The following is a 27,228-nucleotide window of genomic DNA, read 5'->3' on the forward strand; positions in this document are numbered from 1 at the left end:
CATTCGTTTGCTGCGGTTTCGGGAAGGTCCCTTCCCAGGCCTCTCCCCGTACGTGAGGGGCTGACAATTTTGCTCCTTTCACGAGCCACTCGAGCCCTGACGAATCTCGATCTCGTTTGCCCGTTGTTCCGAGGCCATTATCGCGGATCAGACAAAGTCAAACACAATCCCGTTAGCGGAACGGAACCCTTTCGCTCTCTCCCCGCTATCTGTTACACAATAGATAGCAACCCCGCCGCCACGCCCCTTCGGCGATGACTTTCCCAGGACGCGTGACATAAATCAAAGGGATACAGGGATTGGTTGTGCAAATCCTTTGAGAATTGATTTGTGCACGCTAATAAGCCCGAACAGAAAACTAAAATATGTCCCATCTCCCTCGCAGAGAGGGGCGAAAACCTCCAGCGACAGACAACGACAAAGGGACAACGGACAAAGGGCCAGATAGTTATCCTGGTCCTGGTTCCGTTTCCTGTGTGTGGTTTTCTAAGCCAAATGACATAATAATAATCATTGCGCCAGACCGTAGACCGTAGACCGTGGATGGAGGCAAGGGGAAGGGGAAGGCGAAGGTGAATGGCAACTCCATGAATTTCAATTTCAATTTTCAACCCCCTGACAACGCTCTCGATTGAGGGCCCTAGTCTAAGGGTGGCAATTAGAACTTGTATTTGCTTTAGCCCTCAACAAAATGGCGCCCAGGGCCATGGTTGCGGTTCTCGTCATGGTTCTGGTTACTGTCGCTGGTGCCCCCATCGAATGAATGATTCCGGGAAGTGCAGACCGTGCGGGCGATAAGAGACTATGACGAACGCGACTCGAGTGGGTGAGAAAGGGGTAAGGGGTATTTGAGAATATTCAACACAATATTTTATATAGTATTTTTGCAGTTAGAAGCCCAAAAAAAAACCCAATAATAAATGCCGGCCTGAATCACTGCCATACCCAAGAAGTTTATCCATTTCATGGTCCGCCGCTCCCATTTGGGATTCCTTCAGGCTTCCTTTGGGACAATCCCAGGCCTGGCTCTGTACCTGTACCCCCGCTAGTACCATCTTCCCGTCTCCCCCACTCCCTGGGCCGATCCTTTCCCCTTCAACTGTCGGCAAACATTAATGTCCAATAAATTGTTTTTGTCAAATGTCGCGCACCCCGTTTATTTTAATGTGGCTTAAATAGGATAATAAAACTAACCACAAAACGAAGACGAAGAAGAAGCAACAAAGAAACGACGGAGAGAGGGGTAGAAGGAAGAGTGAATGAGTCGAGACAAACATGGTGAAAAGAACAGAATTTATGGCCGATCTGTATATAAAATAGTGCGTTTTATATGCCTACACACATGGCGAGGCGAGGCGAGGCGAGGCCCCTGTACGTACGTATATGGAAAGGCATCTGTCTGGAAGCGAACCCCGAAGAGCACCTCTCCTGTACAGGTGTGTGTGTGTGTGGGGGAGAGGGAGCAGCAGCTAACATGTGCTTATCGCCCTGCATCATGACATTTTATTGGATGCCCAGAGACCGACAACGAACGGACGGATGGACGATGCTTATCAATGACCCAATGGCGGACAGGGGCGGATGGGGGGAGCACAGCTGACGCTGAACTAATGGATGGGCATGGTCATGGGCATAGACCTGGCCATTGGCGGTGAGGAGGGTAGTGTATGGAAATTAAGGTGCACATAAACTACCTTTTAATGACTGACATGGCTGACAGTTCGTAAAACCAGAAAAAAAGAAGAGATCCGCTCTGCTCTGCTCTGATCTCCGTTTAGCTGGAAATTTACATGTTTCAGGCGTAAATTGTTATTATACCCGATACTCAAAATGACTCTTGGGGTATATTAGATTTGTGGTAAAAGTGGATGTGTGTAACGTCCAGAAGGAATCGTTTCCGACCCCATAAAGTATATATATTCTTGATCAGCATCAATAGCCGAGTCGATTGAGCCATGTCTGTCTGTCCGTCTGTCCGTCCCTATTAGCGCCTAGTGCTCAAAGACTATAAGAGCTAGAGCAACGATGTTTTGGATCCAGACTTCTGTGATATGTCACTGCTACAAAAATATTTCAAAACTTCGCCCCGCCCACTTCCGCCCCCACAAAGGACGAAAATCTGTGGCATTCACAATTTTAAAGATACGAGAAAACCAAAAACGTAGAATTGTAGAGAATGTCCATATCTTTAAGACTGCGGAATCTGAATTGGATCGTATTATTATTATAGCCAGCATCAAGAAAACAATTTCATTTTTTCTCGCCCTGTCTCTCTCTAACACACACGTAGCATAGGCGGCTTTGCTTAGAGTAAAACATTAGCGCCTAGATCTGATAACTACAAAAGCTAGAGCAACCAAATTTGGTATCCACACTCCTAATATATCGGACCGAGACGAGTTGGTTTCAAAATTTCGCCACACCCCCTTCCGCCCCCGCAAAAGACGAAAATCTGGGGATATTCAAAAATCTCAGAGACTATTAAAGCTAGAGTAACCAAATTTGGTATCCGCACTCCTGTTAGATTTTACTATAAAACGTGTATCTTAAAATTTCGCCCCACCCCCTTCCGCCTACACAAAGGACGAAAATCTGTTGCATCCACAATATTGAGGATACGAGAAAACTAAAAACGCAGAATCATAGATAATGATCATATCTATCAGATTGCTGAATCTGGATCAGATCAGATCATTTTTATAGCCAAAAGGAACAAATCAATTTGCACTGGGTACGCAGCCCCTGACGTCACGCTCAGACTGATTTTCTGTCTCTCTCGCACGCACTCTTTGTCGTGTCGTTTAATATTAGCGGCGTCTGCCGGAGGAGAGCCATACTGACTTAGTATCGGGTATAACCGTAGAGTTGCGGTGTCCGCAGCAACTCACAACGTTCCCCCTCGTTATACCCGATACTCAAAATGAGTATTGGGGTATATTAGATTTGTGGTAAAAGTGGATGTGTGTAACGTCCAGAAGGAATCGTTTCCGACCCCATAAAGTATATATATTCTTGATCAGCATCAATTGCCGAGTCGATTGAGCCATGTCTGTCTGTCCGTCTGTCCGTCCGTCCGTCTGTCCGTCTGTCCGTCCCTATTAGCGCCTAGTGCTCAAAGACTATAAGAGCTAGAGCAACGATGTTTTGGATCCAGACTTCTGTGATATGTCACTGCTACAAAAATATTTCAAAACTTCGCCCCGCCAACTTCCGCCCCACAAAAGACGAAAATCTGTGGCATCCACAATTTTAAAGATACGAGAAAACCAAAAACGCAGAATCGTAGAGAATGACCATATCTTTTAGACTGCAGAATTTGAATTGGATCGTATTATTATTATAGCCAGCATCAAGAAAACAATTTCATTTTTTCTCGCCCTGTCTCTCTCTAACACACACGTAGCATAGGCCGCTTTGCTTAGAGTAAAACATTAGCGCCTAGATCTCAGAGACTATAAAAGCTAGAGCAACCAAATTTGGTATCCACACTCCTAATATATCGGACCGAGACGAGTTTGTTTCAAAATTTCGCCACACCCCCTTCCGCCCCGCAAAGGATGAAAATCTGGGGATATTCACAAATCTCAGAGACTATTAAGGCTAGAGTAACCAAATTTGGTATCCGCACTCCTGTTAGATCTCACTATAAAACGTGTATCTCAAAGTGCTCAAAGACTATAAGAGCTAGAGCAACGATGTTTTGGATCCAGACTTCTGTGATATGTCACTGCTACAAAAATATTTCAAAACTTCGGCCCGCCCACTTCCGCCCCCACAAAGGACGAAAATCTGTGGCATTCACAATTTTAAAGATACGAGAAAACCAAAAACGTGGAATTGTAGAGAATGACCATATCTTTAAGACTGCGGAATCTGAATTGGATCGTATTATTATTATAGCCAGCATCAAGAAAACAATTTCATTTTTTCTCGCCCTGTCTCTCTCTAACACACACGTAGCATAGGCCGCTTTGCTTAGAGTAAAACATTAGCGCCTAGATCTCAGAGACTATAAAAGCTAGAGCAACCAAATTTGGTATCCACACTCCTAATATATCGGACCGAGACGAGTTTGTTTCAAAATTTCGCCACACCCCTTCCGCCCCCGCAAAGGATGAAAATCTGGGGATATTCACAAATCTCAGAGACTATTAGGGCTAGAGTAACCAAATTTGGTATCCGCACTCCTGTTAGATCTCACTATAAAACGTATATCTCGAAATTTCGCCCAACCCCTTTCCGCCCCACAAAGGACGAAAATCTGTTGCATCCACAATATTAAGGATACGAGAAAACTAAAAACGCAGAATCATAGATAATGATCATATCTATCAGATTGCTGAATCTGGATCAGATCAGATCATTTTTATAGCCAAAAGGAACAAATCAATTTGCACTGGCTACGCAGCCCCCGACGTCACGCTCAGACTGATTTTCTGTCTCTCTCGCACGCACTCTTTGTCGTGTCGTTTAATGTTAGCGGCGTCTGCCGGACGAGAGCCATACTGACATAGTATCGGGTATAACCGTAGAGTTGCGGTGTCCGCAGCAACTCACAACGTTCCCCCTCGTTATACCCGATACTCAAAATGAGTATTGGGGTATATTAGATTTGTGGTAAAAGTGGATGTGTGTAACGTCCAGAAGGAATCGTTTCCGACCCCATAAAGTATATATATTCTTGATCAGCATCAATAGCCGAGTCGATTGAGCCATGTCTGTCTGTCCGTCTGTCCGTCCGTCCGTCTGTCCGTCTGTCCGTCCCTATTAGCGCCTAGTGCTCAAAGACTATAAGAGCTAGAGCAACGATGTTTTGGATCCAGACTTCTGTGATATGTCACTGCTACAAAAATATTTCAAAACTTCGCCCCGCCCACTTCCGCCCCCACAAAGGACGAAAATCTGTGGCATCCACAATTTTAAAGATACACGAAAACCAAAAACGCAGAATCGTAGAGAATGACCATATCTTTTAGACTGCAGAATTTGAATTGGATCGTATTATTATTATAGCCAGCATCAAGAAAACAATTTCATTTTTTCTCGCCCTGTCTCTCTCTAACACACACGTAGCATAGCCGGCTTTGCTTAGAGTAAAACATTAGCGCCTAGATCTCAGAGACTATAAAAGCTAGAGCAACCAAATTTGGTATCCACACTCCTAATATATCGGACCGAGTCGAGTTTGTTTCAAAATTTCGCCACACCCCCTTCCGCCCCCGCAAAGGACGAAAATCTGGGGATATTCAAAAATCTCAGAGACTGCTAAGGCTAGAGTAACCAAATTTGGTATCCGCACTCCTGTTAGATCTCACTATAAAACGTGTATCTCAAAATTTCGTCCTACCCCCTTCCGCCCACACAAAGGACGAAAATCTGTTGTATCCACAATATTGCACATTCGAGAAAACTAAAAACGCAGAATCATAGATAATGACCATATCTATCAGATTGCTGAATCTGGATCAGATCAGATCATTTTTATAGCCAATAGGAACAAATCAATTTGCAGTGGCTACGCAGCGCCCGACGTCACGCTCAGACTGATTTTCTGTCTCTCTCGCACGCACTCTTTGTCGTGTCGTTTAATATTAGCGGCGTCTGCCGGAGGAGAGCCATACTGACTTAGTATCGGGTATAACCGTAGAGTTGCGGTGTCCGCAGCAATTCACAACGTTCCCCCTCGTTTAGTTCGGTTTTGAGGTGAGGTGGAGGTTGCTTTGCTTTTCAATCAAGTGAAGATCGCTTTTTGTGGTTGCTTCTTCTGCGTAGATCGCTGATTAAGTGCGTGTTTCTCTCTCTCTCTCTCTCTCTGTCCCTCTCTGGACCGACTAAGTAAGCTATTAGGCCTGTTTCAAGTTTCGGTTTTCGCCGCTCCCCACCGATCGATGGATGGCTGGATCGTTGGCTATGATTCAGAGATATGGCCCGCATAATTTAGTTAATTATATTTAATTGAATTTTCAAGCTACTGGTCAAAGCTGCCTTACCGCTTCTTGGAGCGGCGGCATTCGTTTGCTGCGGTTTCGGGAAGGTCCCTTCCCAGGCCTCTCCCCGTACGTGAGGGGCTGACAATTTTGCTCCTTTCACGAGCCACTCGAGCCCTGACGAATCTCGATCTCGTTTGCCCGTTGTTCCGAGGCCATTATCGCGGATCAGACAAAGTCAAACACAATCCCGTTAGCGGAACGGAACCCTTTCGCTCTCTCCCCGCTATCTGTTACACAATAGATAGCAACCCCGCCGCCACGCCCCTTCGGCGATGACTTTCCCAGGACGCGTGACATAAATCAAAGGGATACAGGGATTGGTTGTGCAAATCCTTTGAGAATTGATTTGTGCACGCTAATAAGCCCGAACAGAAAACTAAAATATGTCCCATCTCCCCTCGGCAGAGAGGGGCGAGAAAACCTCCCAGCGACAGACAACGACAAAGGGACAACGGGACAAAGGGCCAGATAGTTATCCTGGTCCTGGTTCCGTTTCCTGTGTGTGGTTTTCTAAGCCAAATGACATAATAATAATCATTGCGCCAGACCGTAGACCGTAGACCGTGGATGGAGGCAAGGGGAAGGGGAAGGCGAAGGTGAATGGCAACTCCATGAATTTCAATTTCAATTTTCAACCCCCTGACAACGCTCTCGATTGAGGGCCCTAGTCTAAGGGTGGCAATTAGAACTTGTATTTGCTTTAGCCCTCAACAAAATGGCGCCCAGGGCCATGGTTGCGGTTCTCGTCATGGTTCTGGTTACTGTCGCTGGTGCCCCCATCGAATGAATGATTCCGGGAAGTGCAGACCGTGCGGGCGATAAGAGACTATGACGAACGCGACTCGAGTGGGTGAGAAAGGGGTAAGGGGTATTTGAGAATATTCAACACAATATTTTATATAGTATTTTTGCAGTTAGAAGCCCCAAAAAAAAGCCCAATAATAAATGCCGGCCTGAATCACTGCCATACCCAAGAAGTTTATCCATTTCATGGTCCGCCGCTCCCATTTGGGATTCCTTCAGGCTTCCTTTGGGACAATCCCAGGCCTGGCTCTGTACCTGTACCCCCCGCTAGTACCATCTTCCCGTCTCCCCCACTCCCTGGGCCGATCCTTTCCCCTTCAACTGTCGGCAAACATTAATGTCCAATAAATTGTTTTTGTCAAATGTCGCGCACCCCGTTTATTTTAATGTGGCTTAAATAGGATAATAAAACTAACCACAAAACGAAGACGAAGAAGAAGCAACAAAGAAACGACGGAGAGAGGGGTAGAAGGAAGAGTGAATGAGTCGAGACAAACATGGTGAAAAGAACAGAATTTATGGCCGATCTGTATATAAAATAGTGCGTTTTATATGCCTACACACATGGCGAGGCGAGGCGAGGCGAGGCCCCTGTACGTACGTATATGGAAAGGCATCTGTCTGGAAGCGAACCCCGAAGAGCACCTCTCCTGTACAGGTGTGTGTGTGTGTGGGGGAGAGGGAGCAGCAGCTAACATGTGCTTATCGCCCTGCATCGTGACATTTTATTGGATGCCCAGAGACCGACAACGAACGGACGGATGGACGATGCTTATCAATGACCCAATGGCGGACAGGGGCGGATGGGGGGAGCACAGCTGACGCTGAACTAATGGATGGGCATGGTCATGGGCATAGACCTGGCCATTGGCGGTGAGGAGGGTAGTGTATGGAAATGAAGGTGCACATAAACTACCTTTTAATGACTGACATGGCTGACAGTTCGTAAAACCAGAAAAAAAGAAGAGATCCGCTCTGCTCTGCTCTGATCTCCGTTTAGCTGGAAATTTACATGTTTCAGGCGTAAATTGTTATTATACCCGATACTCAAAATGACTCTTGGGGTATATTAGATTTGTGGTAAAAGTGGATGTGTGTAACGTCCAGAAGGAATCGTTTCCGACCCCATAAAGTATATATATTCTTGATCAGCATCAATAGCCGAGTCGATTGAGCCATGTCTGTCTGTCCGTCTGTCCGTCCCTATTAGCGCCTAGTGCTCAAAGACTATAAGAGCTAGAGCAACGATGTTTTGGATCCAGACTTCTGTGATATGTCACTGCTACAAAAATATTTCAAAACTTCGCCCCGCCCACTTCCGCCCCCACAAAGGACGAAAATCTGTGGCATTCACAATTTTAAAGATACGAGAAAACCAAAAACGTAGAGACGAGTTTGTTTCAGAATTTCGCCACACCCCTTCCGCCCCGCAAAGGATGAAAATCTGGGGATATTCACAAATCTCAGAGACTATTAAGGCTAGAGTAACCAAATTTGGTATCCGCACTCCTGTTAGATCTCACTATAAAACGTGTATCTCAAAGTGCTCAAAGACTATAAGAGCTAGAGCAACGATGTTTTGGATCCAGACTTCTGTGATATGTCACTGCTACAAAAATATTTCAAAACTTCGCCCCGCCCACTTCCGCCCCACAAAGGATGAAAATCTGTGGCATCCACAATTTTAAAGATTCGAGAATACCAAAAACGTAGAATTGTAGAGAATGACCATATCTTTAAGACTGCGGAATCTGAATTGGATCGTATTATTATTATAGCCAGCATCAAGAAAACAATTTCATTTTTTCTCGCCCTGTCTCTCTCTAACACACACGTAGCATAGCCGGCTTTGCTTAGAGTAAAACATTAGCGCCTAGATCTCAGAGAATATAAAAGCTAGAGCAACCAAATTTGGTATCCACACTACTAATATATCAGACCGAGACGAGTTAGTTTCACAATTTCGCCACACCCCCTTCCGCGCCCGCAAAGGATGAAAATCTGGGGATATTCACAAATCTCAGAGACTATTAGGGCTAGAGTAACCAAATTTGGTATCCGCACTCCTGTTAGATCTCACTATAAAACGTATATCTCGAAATTTTGCCCAACCCCTTTCCGCCCCCACAAAGGACGAAAATCTGTTGCATCCACAATATTGACATTCGAGAAAACTAAAAACGCAGAATCATAGATAATGACCATATCTATCAGATTGCTGAATCTGGATCAGATCAGATCATTTTTATAGCCAATAGGAACAAATCAATTTGCAGCTGGCTACGCAGCCGCCCGACGTCACGCTCAGACTGATTTTCTGTCTCTCTCGCACGCACTCTTTGTCGTGTCGTTTAATATTAGCAGCGTCTGCCGGTGGAGAGAAATACTGACTTAGTATCGGGTATAACCGTAGAGTTGCGGGTGTCCGCAGCAACTCACAACGATTCCCCCTCGTTATACCCGATACTCAAAATGAGTATTGGGGTATATTAGATTTGTGGTAAAAGTGGATGTGTGAACGTCCAGAAGGAATCGTTTCCGACCCCATAAAGTATATATATTCTTGATCAGCATCAATAGCCGAGTCGATTGAGCCATGTCTGTCTGTCCGTCTGTCCGTCCGTCCGTCTGTCCGTCTGTCCGTCATCATTCGCGCCTAGTGCTCAAAGACTATAAGAGCTAGAGCAACGATGTTTTGGATCCAGACTTCTGTGATATGTCACTGCTACAAAAATATTTCAAAACTTCGCCCCGCCCACTTCCGCCCCCACAAAGACGAAAATCTGTGGCATCCACAATTTTAAAGATACGAGAAAACCAAAAACGCAGAATCGTAGAGAATGACCATATCTTTTAGACTGCAGAATTTGAATTGGATCGTATTATTATTATAGCCAGCATCAAGAAAACAATTTCATTTTTTCTCGCCCTGTCTCTCTCTAACACACACGTAGCATAGGCGGCTTTGCTTAGAGTAAAACATTAGCGCCTAGATCTCAGAGACTATAAAAGCTAGAGCAACCAAATTTGGTATCCACACTCCTAATATATCAGACCGAGACGAGTTTGTTTCAAAATTTCGCCACACCCCCTTCCGCCCCCGCAAAGGATGAAAATCTGGGGATATTCACAAATCTCAGAGACTATTAAGGCTAGAGTAACCAAATTTGGTATCCGCACTCCTGTTAGATCTCACTATAAAACGTGTATCTCAAAGTGCTCAAAGACTATAAGAGCTAGAGCAACGATGTTTTGGATCCAGACTTCTGTGATATGTCACTGCTACAAAAATATTTCAAAACTTCGCCCGCCCACTTCCGCCCCCACAAAGGACGAAAATCTGTGGCATCACAATTTTAAAGATACGAGAAAACCAAAAACGTGAATTGTAGAGAATGACCATATCTTTAAGACTGCGGAATCTGAATTGGATCGTATTATTATTATAGCCAGCATCAAGAAAACAATTTCATTTTTTCTCGCCCTGTCTCTCTCTAACACACACGTAGCATAGGCCGCTTTGCTTAGAGTAAAACATTAGCGCCTAGATCTCAGAGACTATAAAAGCTAGAGCAACCAAATTTGGTATCCACACTCCTAATATATCGGACCGAGACGAGTTTGTTTCAAAATTTCGCCACACCCCCTTCCGCCCCCGCAAAGGATGAAAATCTGGGGATATTCACAAATCTCAGAGACTATTAGGGCTAGAGTAACCAAATTTGGTATCCGCACTCCTGTTAGATCTCACTATAAAACGTATATCTCGAAATTTCGCCCAACCCCTTTCCGCCCCCACAAAGGACGAAAATCTGTTGCATCCACAATATTAAGGATACGAGAAAACTAAAAACGCAGAATCATAGATAATGATCATATCTATCAGATTGCTGAATCTGGATCAGATCAGATCATTTTTATAGCCAAAAGGAACAAATCAATTTGCACTGGCTACGCAGCCCCCGACGTCACGCTCAGACTGATTTTCTGTCTCTCTCGCACGCACTCTTTGTCGTGTCGTTTAATGTTAGCGGCGTCTGCCGGACGAGAGCCATACTGACATAGTATCGGGTATAACCGTAGAGTTGCGGTGTCCGCAGCAACTCACAACGTTCCCCCTCGTTATACCCGATACTCAAAATGAGTATTGGGGTATATTAGATTTGTGGTAAAAGTGGATGTGTGTAACGTCCAGAAGGAATCGTTTCCGACCCCATAAAGTATATATATTCTTGATCAGCATCAATAGCCGAGTCGATTGAGCCATGTCTGTCTGTCCGTCTGTCCGTCCGTCCGTCTGTCCGTCTGTCCGTCCCTATTAGCGCCTAGTGCTCAAAGACTATAAGAGCTAGAGCAACGATGTTTTGGATCCAGACTTCTGTGATATGTCACTGCTACAAAAATATTTCAAAACTTCGCCCCGCCACTTCCGCCCCCACAAAGGACGAAAATCTGTGGCATCCACAATTTTAAAGATACGAGAAAACCAAAAACGCAGAATCGTAGAGAATGACCATATCTTTTAGACTGCAGAATTTGAATTGGATCGTATTATTATTATAGCCAGCATCAAGAAAACAATTTCATTTTTTCTCGCCCTGTCTCTCTCTAACACACACGTAGCATAGCCGGCTTTGCTTAGAGTAAAACATTAGCGCCTAGATCTCAGAGACTATAAAAGCTAGAGCAACCAAATTTGGTATCCACACTCCTAATATATCGGACCGAGTCGAGTTTGTTTCAAAATTTCGCCACACCCCCTTCCGCCCCCGCAAAGGACGAAAATCTGGGGATATTCAAAAATCTCAGAGACTGCTAAGGCTAGAGTAACCAAATTTGGTATCCGCACTCCTGTTAGATCTCACTATAAAACGTGTATCTCAAAATTTCGTCCTACCCCTTCCGCCCACACAAAGGACGAAAATCTGTTGTATCCACAATATTGCACATTCGAGAAAACTAAAAACGCAGAATCATAGATAATGACCATATCTATCAGATTGCTGAATCTGGATCAGATCAGATCATTTTTATAGCCAATAGGAACAAATCAATTTGCAGTGGCTACGCAGCGCCCGAGGTCACGCTCAGACTGATTTTCTGTCTCTCTCGCACGCACTCTTTGTCGTGTCGTTTAATATTAGCGGCGTCTGCCGGAGGAGAGCCATACTGACTTAGTATCGGGTATAACCGTAGAGTTGCGGTGTCCGCAGCAATTCACAACGTTCCCCCTCGTTTAGTTCGGTTTTGAGGTGAGGTGGAGGTTGCTTTGCTTTTCAATCAAGTGAAGATCGCTTTTTGTGGTTGCTTCTTCTGCGTAGATCGCTGATTAAGTGCGTGTTTCTCTCTCTCTCTCTCTCTCTGTCCCTCTCTGGACCGACTAAGTAAGCTATTAGGCCTGTTTCAAGTTTCGGTTTTCGCCGCTCCCCACCGATCGATGGATGGCTGGATCGTTGGCTATGATTCAGAGATATGGCCCGCATAATTTAGTTAATTATATTTAATTGAATTTTCAAGCTACTGGTCAAAGCTGCCTTACCGCTTCTTGGAGCGGCGGCATTCGTTTGCTGCGGTTTCGGGAAGGTCCCTTCCCAGGCCTCTCCCCGTACGTGAGGGGCTGACAATTTTGCTCCTTTCACGAGCCACTCGAGCCCTGACGAATCTCGATCTCGTTTGCCCGTTGTTCCGAGGCCATTATCGCGGATCAGACAAAGTCAAACACAATCCCGTTAGCGGAACGGAACCCTTTCGCTCTCTCCCCGCTATCTGTTACACAATAGATAGCAACCCCGCCGCCACGCCCTTCGGCGATGACTTTCCCAGGACGCGTGACATAAATCAAAGGGATACAGGGATTGGTTGTGCAAATCCTTTGAGAATTGATTTGTGCACGCTAATAAGCCCGAACAGAAAACTAAAATATGTCCCATCTCCCCTCGGCAGAGAGGGGCGAGAAAACCTCCCAGCGACAGACAACGACAAAGGGACAACGGGACAAAGGGCCAGATAGTTATCCTGGTCCTGGTTCCGTTTCCTGTGTGTGGTTTTCTAAGCCAAATGACATAATAATAATCATTGCGCCAGACCGTAGACCGTAGACCGTGGATGGAGGCAAGGGGAAGGGGAAGGCGAAGGTGAATGGCAACTCCATGAATTTCAATTTCAATTTTCAACCCCCTGACAACGCTCTCGATTGAGGGCCCTAGTCTAAGGGTGGCAATTAGAACTTGTATTTGCTTTAGCCCTCAACAAAATGGCGCCCAGGGCCATGGTTGCGGTTCTCGTCATGGTTCTGGTTACTGTCGCTGGTGCCCCCATCGAATGAATGATTCCGGGAAGTGCAGACCGTGCGGGCGATAAGAGACTATGACGAACGCGACTCGAGTGGGTGAGAAAGGGGTAAGGGGTATTTGAGAATATTCAACACAATATTTTATATAGTATTTTTGCAGTTAGAAGCCCCAAAAAAAAGCCCAATAATAAATGCCGGCCTGAATCACTGCCATACCCAAGAAGTTTATCCATTTCATGGTCCGCCGCTCCCATTTGGGATTCCTTCAGGCTTCCTTTGGGACAATCCCAGGCCTGGCTCTGTACCTGTACCCCCCGCTAGTACCATCTTCCCGTCTCCCCCACTCCCTGGGCCGATCCTTTCCCCTTCAACTGTCGGCAAACATTAATGTCCAATAAATTGTTTTTGTCAAATGTCGCGCACCCCGTTTATTTTAATGTGGCTTAAATAGGATAATAAAACTAACCACAAAACGAAGACGAAGAAGAAGCAACAAAGAAACGACGGAGAGAGGGGTAGAAGGAAGAGTGAATGAGTCGAGACAAACATGGTGAAAAGAACAGAATTTATGGCCGATCTGTATATAAAATAGTGCGTTTTATATGCCTACACACATGGCGAGGCGAGGCGAGGCGAGGCCCCTGTACGTACGTATATGGAAAGGCATCTGTCTGGAAGCGAACCCCGAAGAGCACCTCTCCTGTACAGGTGTGTGTGTGTGTGGGGGAGAGGGAGCAGCAGCTAACATGTGCTTATCGCCCTGCATCGTGACATTTTATTGGATGCCCAGAGACCGACAACGAACGGACGGATGGACGATGCTTATCAATGACCCAATGGCGGACAGGGGCGGATGGGGGGAGCACAGCTGACGCTGAACTAATGGATGGGCATGGTCATGGGCATAGACCTGGCCATTGGCGGTGAGGAGGGTAGTGTATGGAAATGAAGGTGCACATAAACTACCTTTTAATGACTGACATGGCTGACAGTTCGTAAAACCAGAAAAAAAGAAGAGATCCGCTCTGCTCTGCTCTGATCTCCGTTTAGCTGGAAATTTACATGTTTCAGGCGTAAATTGTTATTATACCCGATACTCAAAATGACTCTTGGGGTATATTAGATTTGTGGTAAAAGTGGATGTGTGTAACGTCCAGAAGGAATCGTTTCCGACCCCATAAAGTATATATATTCTTGATCAGCATCAATAGCCGAGTCGATTGAGCCATGTCTGTCTGTCGTCTGTCCGTCCTATTAGCGCCTAGTGCTCAAAGACTATAAGAGCTAGAGCAACGATGTTTTGGATCCAGACTTCTGTGATATGTCACTGCTACAAAAATATTTCAAAACTTCGCCCCGCCCACTTCCGCCCCCACAAAGGACGAAAATCTGTGGCATTCACAATTTTAAAGATACGAGAAAACCAAAAACGTAGAGACGAGTTTGTTTCAGAATTTCGCCACACCCCCTTCCGCCCCCGCAAAGGATGAAAATCTGGGGATATTCACAAATCTCAGAGACTATTAAGGCTAGAGTAACCAAATTTGGTATCCGCACTCCTGTTAGATCTCACTATAAAACGTGTATCTCAAAGTGCTCAAAGACTATAAGAGCTAGAGCAACGATGTTTTGGATCCAGACTTCTGTGATATGTCACTGCTACAAAAATATTTCAAAACTTCGCCCCGCCCACTTCCGCCCCCACAAAGGATGAAAATCTGTGGCATCCACAATTTTAAAGATTCGAGAATACCAAAAACGTAGAATTGTAGAGAATGACCATATCTTTAAGACTGCGGAATCTGAATTGGATCGTATTATTATTATAGCCAGCATCAAGAAAACAATTTCATTTTTTCTCGCCCTGTCTCTCTCTAACACACACGTAGCATAGCCGGCTTTGCTTAGAGTAAAACATTAGCGCCTAGATCTCAGAGAATATAAAAGCTAGAGCAACCAAATTTGGTATCCACACTACTAATATATCAGACCGAGACGAGTTTGTTTCAAAATTTCGCCACACCCCCTTCCGCCCCGCAAAGGATGAAAATCTGGGGATATTCACAAATCTCAGAGACTATTAGGGCTAGAGTAACCAAATTTGGTATCCGCACTCCTGTTAGATCTCACTATAAAACGTATATCTCGAAATTTTGCCCAACCCCTTTCCGCCCCCACAAAGGACGAAAATCTGTTGCATCCACAATATTGCACATTTGAGAAAACTAAAAACGCAGAATCATAGATAATGACCATATCTATCAGATTGCTGAATCTGGATCAGATCAGATCATTTTTATAGCCAATAGGAACAAATCAATTTGCAGTGGCTACGCAGCGCCCGACGTCACGCTCAGACTGCTTTTCTGTCTCTCTCGCACGCACTCTTTGTCGTGTCGTTTAATATTAGCGGCGTCTGCCGGAGGAGAGCCATACTGACTTAGTATCTTAGCACTGGCTACGCAGCCCCCGACGTCACGCTCAGACTGATTTTTAGTCTCTCTCGCACGCACTCTTTGTCGTGTCGTTTAATATTAGCGGCGTCTGCGGAGGAGAGCCATACTGACTTAGTATCGGGTATAACCGTAGAGTTGGGGTGTCCGCAGCAACTCACAACATTCCCCTTGTTATACCCGATACTCAAAATGAGTATTGGGGTATATTAGATTTGTGGTAAAAGTGGATGTGTGAAACGTCCAGAAGGAATCGTTTCCGACCCCATAAAGTATATATTATCTTGATCAGCATCAATAGCCGAGTCGATTGAGCCATGTCTGTCTGTCCGTCTGTCCGTCCGTCCGTCTGTCCGTCTGTCCGTCCCTATTAGCGCCTAGTGCTCAAAGACTATAAGAGCTAGAGCAACGATGTTTTGGATCCAGACTTCTGTGATATGTCACTGCTACAAAAATATTTCAAAACTTCGCCCCGCCCACTTCTGCCCCCACAAAGGACGAAAATCTGTGGCATCCACAATTTTAAAGATACGAGAAAACCAAAAACGCAGAATCGTAGAGAATGACCATATCTTTTAGACTGCAGAATTTGAATTGGATCGTATTATTATTATAGCCAGCATCAAGAAAACAATTTCATTTTTTCTCGCCCTGTCTCTCTCTAACACACACGTAGCATAGGCGGCTTTGCTTAGAGTAAAACATTAGCGCCTAGATCTCAGAGAATATAAAAGCTAGAGCAACCAAATTTGGTATCCACACTACTAATATATCAGACCGAGACGAGTTTGTTTCAAAATTTCGCCACACCCCCTTCCGCCCCCGCAAAGGATGAAAATCTGGGGATATTCACAAATCTCAGAGACTATTAAGGCTAGAGTAACCAAATTTGGTATCCGCACTCCTGTTAGATCTCACTATAAAACGTGTATCTCAAAGTGCTCAAAGACTATAAGAGCTAGAGCAACGATGTTTTGGATCCAGACTTCTGTGATATGTCACTGCTACAAAAATATTTCAAAACTTCGCCCCGCCCACTTCCGCCCCCACAAAGGACGAAAATCTGTGGCATCCACAATTTTAAAGATACGAGAAAACCAAAAACGTGAATTCTAGAGAATGACCATATCTTTAAGACTGCGGAATCTGAATTGGATCGTATTATTATTATAGCCAGCATCAAGAAAACAATTTCATTTTTTCTCGCCCTGTCTCTCTCTAACACACACGTAGCATAGCCGCTTTGCTTAGAGTAAAACATTAGCGCCTAGATCTCAGAGACTATAAAAGCTAGAGCAACCAAATTTGGTATCCACACTCCTAATATATCGGACCGAGTCGAGTTTGTTTCAAAATTTCGCCACCCCCCCTTCCGCCCCCGCAAAGGACGAAAATCTGGGGATATTCAAAAATCTCAGAGACTATTAGGCTAGAGTAACCAAATTTGGTATCCGCACTCCTGTTAGATCTCACTATAAAACGTATATCTCGAAATTTCGCCCCACCCCTTTCCGCCCCACAAAGGACGAAAATCTGTTGCATCCACAATATTAAGGATACGAGAAAACTAAAAACGCAGAATCATAGATAATGATCATATCTATCAGATTGCTGAATCTGGATCAGATCAGATCATTTTTATAGCCAAAAGGAACAAATCAATTTGCACTGGCTACGCAGCCCCCGACGTCACGCTCAGACTGATTTTCTGTCTCTCTCGCACGCACTCTTTGTCGTGTCGTTTAATGTTAGCGGCGTCTGCCGGACGAGAGCCATACTGACATAGTATCGGGTATAACCGTAGAGTTGCGGTGTCCGCAGCAACTCACAACGTTCCCCTCGTTATACCCGATACTCAAAATGAGTATTGGGGTATATTAGATTTGTGGTAAAAGTGGATGTGTGTAACGTCCAGAAGGAATCGTTTCCGACCCCATAAAGTATATATATTCTTGATCAGCATCAATAGCCGAGTCGATTGAGCCATGTCTGTCTGTCCGTCTGTCCGTCCGTCCGTCTGTCCGTCTGTCCGTCCCTATTAGCGCCTAGTGCTCAAAGACTATAAGAGCTAGAGCAACGATGTTTCGGATCCAGACTTCTGTGATATGTCACTGCTACAAAAATGTTTCAAAACTTCGCCCCGCCCACTTCCGCCCCCACAAAGGACGAAAATCTGTGGCATCCACAATTTTAAAGATATCGAGAAAACCAAAAACGCAGAATCGTAGAGAATGACCATATCTTTTAAGACTGCAGAATTTGAATTGGATCGTATTATTATTATAGCCAGCATCAAGAAAACAATGTCATTTTTTCTCGCCCTGTCTCTCTCTAACACACACGTAGCATAGCCGGCTTTGCTTAGAGTAAAAAATTAGCGCCTAGATCTCAGAGACTATAAAAGCTAGAGCAACCAAATTTGGTATCCACACTCCTAATATATCGGACCGAGTCGAGGTTGTTTCAAAATTTCGCCACACCCCCTTCCGCCCCCGCAAAGGACGAAAATCTGGGGATATTCAAAAATCTCAGAGACTGCTAAGGCTAGAGTAACCAAATTTGGTATCCGCACTCCTGTTAGATCTTACTATAAAACGTGTATCTCAAAATTTCGCCCAACCCCTTTCCGCCCCCACAAAGGACGAAAATCTGTTGCATCCACAATATTAAGCATACGAGAAAACTAAAAACGCAGAATCATAGATAATGACCATATCTATCAGATTGCTGAATCTGGATCAGATCAGATCATTTTTATAGCCAATAGGAACAAATCAATTTGCAGTGGCTACGCAGCGCCCGACGTCACGCTCAGACTGCTTTTCTGTCTCTCTCGCACGCACTCTTTGTCGTGTCGTTTAATATTAGCGGCGTCTGCCGGAGGAGAGCCATACTGACTTAGTATCTTAGCACTGGCTACGCAGCCCCCGACGTCACGCTCAGACTGATTTTTAGTCTCTCTCGCACGCACTCTTTGTCGTGTCGTTTAATATTAGCGGCGTCTGGCGGAGGAGAGCCATACTGACTTAGTATCGGGTATAACCGTAGAGTTGGGGTGTCCGCAGCAACTCACAACATTCCCCCTTGTTATACCCGATACTCAAAATGAGTATTGGGGTATATTAGATTTGTGGTAAAAGTGGATGTGTGAAACGTCCAGAAGGAATCGTTTCCGACCCCATAAAGTATATATTATCTTGATCAGCATCAATAGCCGAGTCGATTGAGCCATGTCTGTCTGTCCGTCTGTCCGTCCGTCCGTCTGTCCGTCTGTCCGTCCCTATTAGCGCCTAGTGCTCAAAGACTATAAGAGCTAGAGCAACGATGTTTTGGATCCAGACTTCTGTGATATGTCACTGCTACAAAAATATTTCAAAACTTCGCCCCGCCCACTTCTGCCCCACAAAGGACGAAAATCTGTGGCATCCACAATTTTAAAGATACGAGAAAACCAAAAACGCAGAATCGTAGAGAATGACCATATCTTTTAGACTGCAGAATTTGAATTGGATCGTATTATTATTATAGCCAGCATCAAGAAAACAATTTCATTTTTTCTCGCCCTGTCTCTCTCTAACACACACGTAGCATAGGCGGCTTTGCTTAGAGTAAAACATTAGCGCCTAGATCTCAGAGAATATAAAAGCTAGAGCAACCAAATTTGGTATCCACACTACTAATATATCAGACCGAGACGAGTTTGTTTCAAAATTTCGCCACACCCCCTTCCGCCCCCGCAAAGGATGAAAATCTGGGGATATTCACAAATCTCAGAGACTATTAAGGCTAGAGTAACCAAATTTGGTATCCGCACTCCTGTTAGATCTCACTATAAAACGTGTATCTCAAAGTGCTCAAAGACTATAAGAGCTAGAGCAACGATGTTTTGGATCCAGACTTCTGTGATATGTCACTGCTACAAAAATATTTCAAAACTTCGCCCCGCCCACTTCCGCCCCCACAAAGGACGAAAATCTGTGGCATCCACAATTTTAAAGATACGAGAAAACCAAAAACGTGGAATTCTAGAGAATGACCATATCTTTAAGACTGCGGAATCTGAATTGGATCGTATTATTATTATAGCCAGCATCAAGAAAACAATTTCATTTTTTCTCGCCCTGTCTCTCTCTAACACACACGTAGCATAGCCGCTTTGCTTAGAGTAAAACATTAGCGCCTAGATCTCAGAGACTATAAAAGCTAGAGCAACCAAATTTGGTATCCACACTCCTAATATATCGGACCGAGACGAGTTTGTTTCAAAATTTCGCCACACCCCCTTCCGCCCCCGCAAAGGATGAAAATCTGGGGATATTCACAAATCTCAGAGACTATTAGGGCTAGAGTAACCAAATTTGGTATCCGCACTCCTGTTAGATCTCACTATAAAACGTATATCTCGAAATTTCGCCCAACCCCTTTCCGCCCCACAAAGGACGAAAATCTGTTGCATCCACAATATTAAGGATACGAGAAAACTAAAAACGCAGAATCATAGATAATGATCATATCTATCAGATTGCTGAATCTGGATCAGATCAGATCATTTTTATAGCCAAAAGGAACAAATCAATTTGCACTGGCTACGCAGCCCCGACGTCACGCTCAGACTGATTTTCTGTCTCTCTCGCACGCACTCTCTGTCGTGTCGTTTAATGTTAGCGGCGTCTGCCGGACGAGAGCCATACTGACATAGTATCGGGTATAACCGTAGAGTTGCGGTGTCCGCAGCAACTCACAACGTTCCCCCTCGTTATACCCGATACTCAAAATGAGTATTGGGGTATATTAGATTTGTGGTAAAAGTGGATGTGTGTAACGTCCAGAAGGAATCGTTTCCGACCCCATAAAGTATATATATTCTTGATCAGCATCAATAGCCGAGTCGATTGAGCCATGTCTGTCTGTCCGTCTGTCCGTCCGTCCGTCTGTCCGTCTGTCCGTCCCTATTAGCGCCTAGTGCTCAAAGACTATAAGAGCTAGAGCAACGATGTTTCGGATCCAGACTTCTGTGATATGTCACTGCTACAAAAATGTTTCAAAACTTCGCCCCGCCCACTTCCGCCCCCACAAAGGACGAAAATCTGTGGCATCCACAATTTTAAAGATACGAGAAAACCAAAAACGCAGAATCGTAGAGAATGACCATATCTTTTAGACTGCAGAATTTGAATTGGATCGTATTATTATTATAGCCAGCATCAAGAAAACAATTTCATTTTTTCTCGCCCTGTCTCTCTCTAACACACACGTAGCATAGCCGGCTTTGCTTAGAGTAAAACATTAGCGCCTAGATCTCAGAGACTATAAAAGCTAGAGCAACCAAATTTGGTATCCACACTCCTAATATATCGGACCGAGTCGAGTTTGTTTCAAAATTTCGCCACACCCCCTTCCGCCCCCGCAAAGGACGAAAATCTGGGGATATTCAAAAATCTCAGAGACTGCTAAGGCTAGAGTAACCAAATTTGGTATCCGCACTCCTGTTAGATTTACTATAAAACGTTATCTCAAATTTCGCCCCACCCCTTCCGCCCCACAAAGGACGAAAATCTGTTGCATCCACAATATTGCACATTCGAGAAAACTAAAAACGCAGAATCATAGATAATGATCATATCTATCAGATTGCTGAATCTGGATCAGATCAGATCATTTTTATAGCCAAAAGGAACAAATCAATTTGCACTGGCTACGCAGCCCCCGACGTCACGCTCAGACTGATTTTCTGTCTCTCTCGCACGCACTCTTTGTCGTGTCGTTTAATATTAGCGGCGTCTGCCGGAGGAGAGCCATACTGACTTAGTATCGGGTATAACCGTAGAGTTGGGTGTCCGCAGCAACTCACAACGTTCCCCCTTGTTATACCCGATACTCAAAATGAGTATTGGGTATATTAGATTTGTGGTAAAAGTGGATGTGTGTAACGGCCAGAAGGAATCGTTTCCGACCCCATAAAGTATATATATTCTTGATCAGCATCAATAGCCGAGTCGATTGAGCCATGTGTGTCTGTCCGTCTGTCCGTCGTCCGTCTGTCCGTCTGTCCGTCCCTATTAGCGCCTAGTGCTCAAAGACTATAAGAGCTAGAGCAACGATGTTTTGGATCCAGACTTCTGTGATATGTCACTGCTACAAAAATATTTCAAAACTTCGCCCCGCCACTTCCGCCCCACAAAGGACGAAAATCTGTGGCATCCACAATTTTAAAGATACGAGAAAACCAAAAACGCAGAATCGTAGAGAATGACCATATCTTTTAGACTGCGAAGAACTATAAAAGATTTAGTGCAAGAGACTATAAAAGCTAGTCTAGAGCAACCAAATTTGGTATCCACACTCCTAATATATCGGACAGAGTCGAGTTTGTTTCAAAATTTCGCCACACCCCCTTCCGCCCCGCAAAGGATGAAAATCTGGGATATTACAAATCTCAGAGACTATTAAGGCTAGAGTAACCAAATTTGGTATCCGCACTCCTGTTAGATCTCACTATAAAACGTTATCTCGAAGTTTCGCCCCACCCTTTCCGCCCCACAAAGGACGAAAATCTGTTGCATCCACAATATTGCACATTCGAGAAAACTAAAAACGCAGAATCATAGATAATGACCATATCTATCAGATTGCTGAATCTGGATCAGATCAGATCATTTTATAGCCAATAGGAACAAATCAATTTGCAGTGGCTACGCAGCCCCGACGTCACGCTCAGACTGCTTTTCTGTCTCTCTCGCACGCACTCTTTGTCGTGTCGTTTAATATTAGCGGCGTCTGCCGGAGGAGAGCCATACTGACTTAGTATCTAGCACTGGCTACGCAGCCCCCGACGTCACGCTCAGACTGTTTTTGTCTCTCTCGCAGCCTCTTGTCGTTCTTTATTACTGTCTCCGAGAGCCATACTGACTTGTATGGTATAACGTAGAGTTGGGTGTCCGCAGCAACTCACAACGTTCCCCCTTGTTATACGATGTTTTGGATCCAGACTTCTGTGATATGTCACTGCTACAAAAATATTTCAAAACTTCGCCCCGCCCACTTCCGCCCCCACAAAGGACGAAAATCTGTGGCATCCACAATTTTAAAGATACGAGAAAACCAAAAACGCAGAATCGTAGAGAATGACCATATCTTTTAGACTGCAGAATTTGAATTGGATCGTATTATTATTATAGCCAGCATCAAGAAAACAATTTCATTTTTTCTCGCCCTGTCTCTCTCTAACACACACGTAGCATAGGCGGCTTTGCTTAGAGTAAAACATTAGCGCCTAGATCTCAGAGATATAAAAGCTAGAGCAACCAAATTTGGTATCCACACTCTAATATATCGGACCGAGACGAGTTTGTTTCAAAATTTCGCCACACCCCTTCCGCCCCGCAAAGGATGAAAATCTGGGGATATTCACAAATCTCAGAGACTATTAAGGCTAGAGTAACCAAATTTGGTATCCGCACTCCTGTTAGATCTCACTATAAAACGTATATCTCGAAATTTCGCCCCACCCCTTTCCGCCCCACAAAGGACGAAAATCTGTTGCATCCACAATATTGCACATTCGAGAAAACTAAAAACGCAGAATCATAGATAATGATCATATCTATCAGATTGCTGAATCTGGATCAGATCAGATCATTTGTATAGCCAAAAGGAACAAATCAATTTGCACTGGCTACGCAGCCCCGACGTCACGCTCAGACTGATTTTCTGTCTCTCTCGCACGCACTCTTTGTCGTGTCGTTTAATATTAGCGGCGTCTGCCGGAGGAGAGCCATACTGACTTAGTATCGGGTATAACCGTAGAGTTGCGGTGTCCGCAGCAACTCACAACGTTCCCCCTTGTTATACGATGTTTTGGATCCAGACTTCTGTGATATGTCACTGCTACAAAAATATTTCAAAACTTCGCCCCGCCCACTTCCGCCCCCACAAAGGACGAAAATATGTGGCATCCACAATTTTAAAGATACGAAAAAACCAAAAACGCAGAATCGTAGAGAATGACCATATCTTTTAGACTGCAGAATTTGAATTGGATCGTATTATTATTATAGCCAGCATCAAGAAAACAATTTCATTTTTTCTCGCCCTGTCTCTCTCTAACACACACGTAGCATAGGCGGCTTTGCTTAGAGTAAAACATTAGCGCCTAGATCTCAGAGACTACAAAAGCTAGAGCAACCAAATTTGGTATCCACACTCCTAATATATCGGACCGAGTCGAGTTTGTTTCAAAATTTCGCCACACCCCCTTCCGCCCCCGCAAAGGACGAAAATCTGGGGATATTCAAAAATCTCAGAGACTGCTAAGGCTAGAGTAACCAAATTTGGTATCCGCACTCCTGTTAGATCTTACTTTAAAACGTGTATCTCAAAATTTCGCCCCACCCCCTTCCGCCCACACAAAGGACGAAAATCTGTTGTATCCACAATATTGCACATTTGAGAAAACTAAAAACGCAGAATCATAGATATTGATTATATCTATCAGATTGCTGAGTCTGGATCAGATCAGATTATTTTTATAGCCAATAGGAACAAATCAATTTGCAGTGGCTACGCAGCGCCCGACGTCACGCTCAGACTGATTTTCTGTCTCTCTCGCACGCACTCTTTGTCGTGTCGTTTAATATTAGCGGCGTCTGCCGGAGGAGAGCCATACTGACTTAGTATCGGGTATAACCGTAGAGTTGCGGTGTCCGCAGCAGCTCACAACGTTCCCCCTCGTTATACCCGATACTCAAAATGAGTATTGGGGTATATTAGATTTGTGGTAAAAGTGGATGTGTGTAATGTCAAAGGGATACAGGGATTGGTTGTGCAAATCCTTTGAGAATTGATTTGTGCACGCTAATAAGCCCGAACAGAAAACTAAATTATGTCCCATCTCCCCTCGGCAGAGAGGGGCGAGAAAACCTCCCAGCGACAGACAACGACAAAGGGACAACGGGACAAAGAGCCAGATAGTTATCCTGGTCCTGGTTCCGTTTCCTGTGTGTGGTTTTCTAAGCCAAATGACATAATAATAATCTGTGCGCCAGACCGTAGACCGTAGACCGTGGATGGAGGCAAGGGGAAGGGGAAGGCGAAGGTGAATGGCAACTCCATGAATTTCAATTTCAATTTTCAACCCCCTGACAACGCTCTCGATTGAGGGCCCTAGTCTAAGGGTGGCAATTAGAACTTGTATTTGCTTTAGCCCTCAACAAAATGGCGCCCAGGGCCATGGTTGCGGTTCTCGTCATGGTTCTGGTTACTGTCGCTGGTGCCCCCATCGAATGAATGATTCCGGGAAGTGCAGACCGTGCGGGCGATAAGAGACTATGACGAACGCGACTCGAGTGGGTGAGAAAGGGGTAAGGGGTATTTGAGAATATTCAACACAATATTTTATATAGTATTTTTGCAGTTAGAAGCCCCAAAAAAAAGCCCAATAATAAATGCCGGCCTGAATCACTGCCATACCCAAGAAGTTTATCCATTTCATGGTCCGCCGCTCCCATTTGGGATTCCTTCAGGCTTCCTTTGGGACAATCCCAGGCCTGGCTCTGTACCTGTACCCCCCGCTAGTACCATCTTCCCGTCTCCCCCACTCCCTGGGCCGATCCTTTCCCCTTCAACTGTCGGCAAACATTAATGTCCAATAAATTGTTTTTGTCAAATGTCGCGCACCCCGTTTATTTTAATGTGGCTTAAATAGGATAATAAAACTAACCACAAAACGAAGACGAAGAAGAAGCAACAAAGAAACGACGGAGAGAGGGTAGAAGGAAGAGTGAATGAGTCGAGACAAACATGGTGAAAAGAACAGAATTTATGGCCGATCTGTATATAAAATAGTGCGTTTTATATGCCTACACACATGGCGAGGCGAGGCGAGGCGAGGCCCCTGTACGTACGTATATGGAAAGGCATCTGTCTGGAAGCGAACCCCGAAGAGCACCTCTCCTGTACAGGTGTGTGTGTGTGTGGGGGAGAGGGAGCAGCAGCTAACATGTGCTTATCGCCCTGCATCGTGACATTTTATTGGATGCCCTGAGACCGACAACGAACGGACGGATGGACGATGCTTATCAATGACCCAATGGCGGACAGGGGCGGATGGGGGGAGCACAGCTGACGCTGAACTAATGGATGGGCATGGTCATGGGCATAGACCTGGCCATTGGCGGTGAGGAGGGGAGTGTATGGAAATGAAGGTGCACATAAACTACCTTTTAATGACTGACATGGCTGACAGTTCGTAAAACCAGAAAAAAAGAAGAGATCCGCTCTGCTCTGCTCTGATCTCCGTTTAGCTGGAAATTTACATGTTTCAGGCGTAAATTGTTATTATACCCGATACTCAAAATGACTCTTGGGGTATATTAGATTTGTGGTAAAAGTGGATGTGTGTAACGTCCAGAAGGAATCGTTTCCGACCCCATAAAGTATATATATTCTTGATCAGCATCAATAGCCGAGTCGATTGAGCCATGTCTGTCTGTCCGTCTGTCCGTCCCTATTAGCGCCTAGTGCTCAAAGAGTATAAGAGCTAGAGCAATATTGCACATTCGAGAAAACTAAAAACGCAGAATCATAGATAATGATCATATCTATCAGATTGCTGAATCTGGATCAGATCAGATCATTTTTATAGCCAAAAGGAACAAATCAATTTGCACTGGCTACGCAGCCCCCGACGTCACGCTCAGACTGATTTTCTGTCTCTCTCGCACGCACTCTTTGTCGTGTCGTTTAATATTAGCGGCGTCTGCCGGAGGAGAGCCATACTGACTTAGTATCGGGTATAACCGTAGAGTTGGGGTGTCCGCAGCAACTCACAACGTTCCCCCTTGTTATACCCGATACTCAAAATGAGTATTGGGGTATATTAGATTTGTGGTAAAAGTGGATGTGTGTAACGTCCAGAAGGAATCGTTTCCGACCCCATAAAGTATATATATTCTTGATCAGCATCAATAGCCGAGTCGATTGAGCCATGTGTGTCTGTCCGTCTGTCCGTTCGTCCGTCTGTCCGTCTGTCCGTCCCTATTAGCGCCTAGTGCTCAAAGACTATAAGAGCTAGAGCAACGATGTTTTGGATCCAGACTTCTGTGATATGTCACTGCTACAAAAATATTTCAAAACTTCACCCCGCCCACTTCCGCCCCCACAAAGGACGAAAATCTGTGGCATCCACAATTTTAAAGATACGAGAAAACCAAAAACGCAGAATCGTAGAGAATGACCATATCTTTTAGACTGCAGAACTATAAAAGAGAGAGACTATAAAAGCTAGAGCAACCAAATTTGGTATCCACACTCCTAATATATCGGACAGAGTCGAGTTTGTTTCAAAATTTCGCCACACCCCCTTCCGCCCCCGCAAAGGATGAAAATCTTGGGATATTTACAAATCTCAGAGACTATTAAGGCTAGAGTAACCAAATTTGGTATCCGCACTCCTGTTAGATCTCACTATAAAACGTTTATCTCGAAGTTTCGCCCCACCCCTTTCCGCCCCCACAAAGGACGAAAATCTGTTGCATCCACAATATTGCACATTCGAGAAAACTAAAAACGCAGAATCATAGATAATGACCATATCTATCAGATTGCTGAATCTGGATCAGATCAGATCATTTTTATAGCCAATAGGAACAAATCAATTTGCAGTGGCTACGCAGCGCCCGACGTCACGCTC

Source organism: Drosophila miranda (genome assembly GCF_003369915.1).
Source record: "Drosophila miranda strain MSH22 chromosome Y unlocalized genomic scaffold, D.miranda_PacBio2.1 Contig_Y1_pilon, whole genome shotgun sequence".
NCBI classification, from domain to species: Eukaryota; Metazoa; Arthropoda; class Insecta; order Diptera; family Drosophilidae; genus Drosophila; species Drosophila miranda.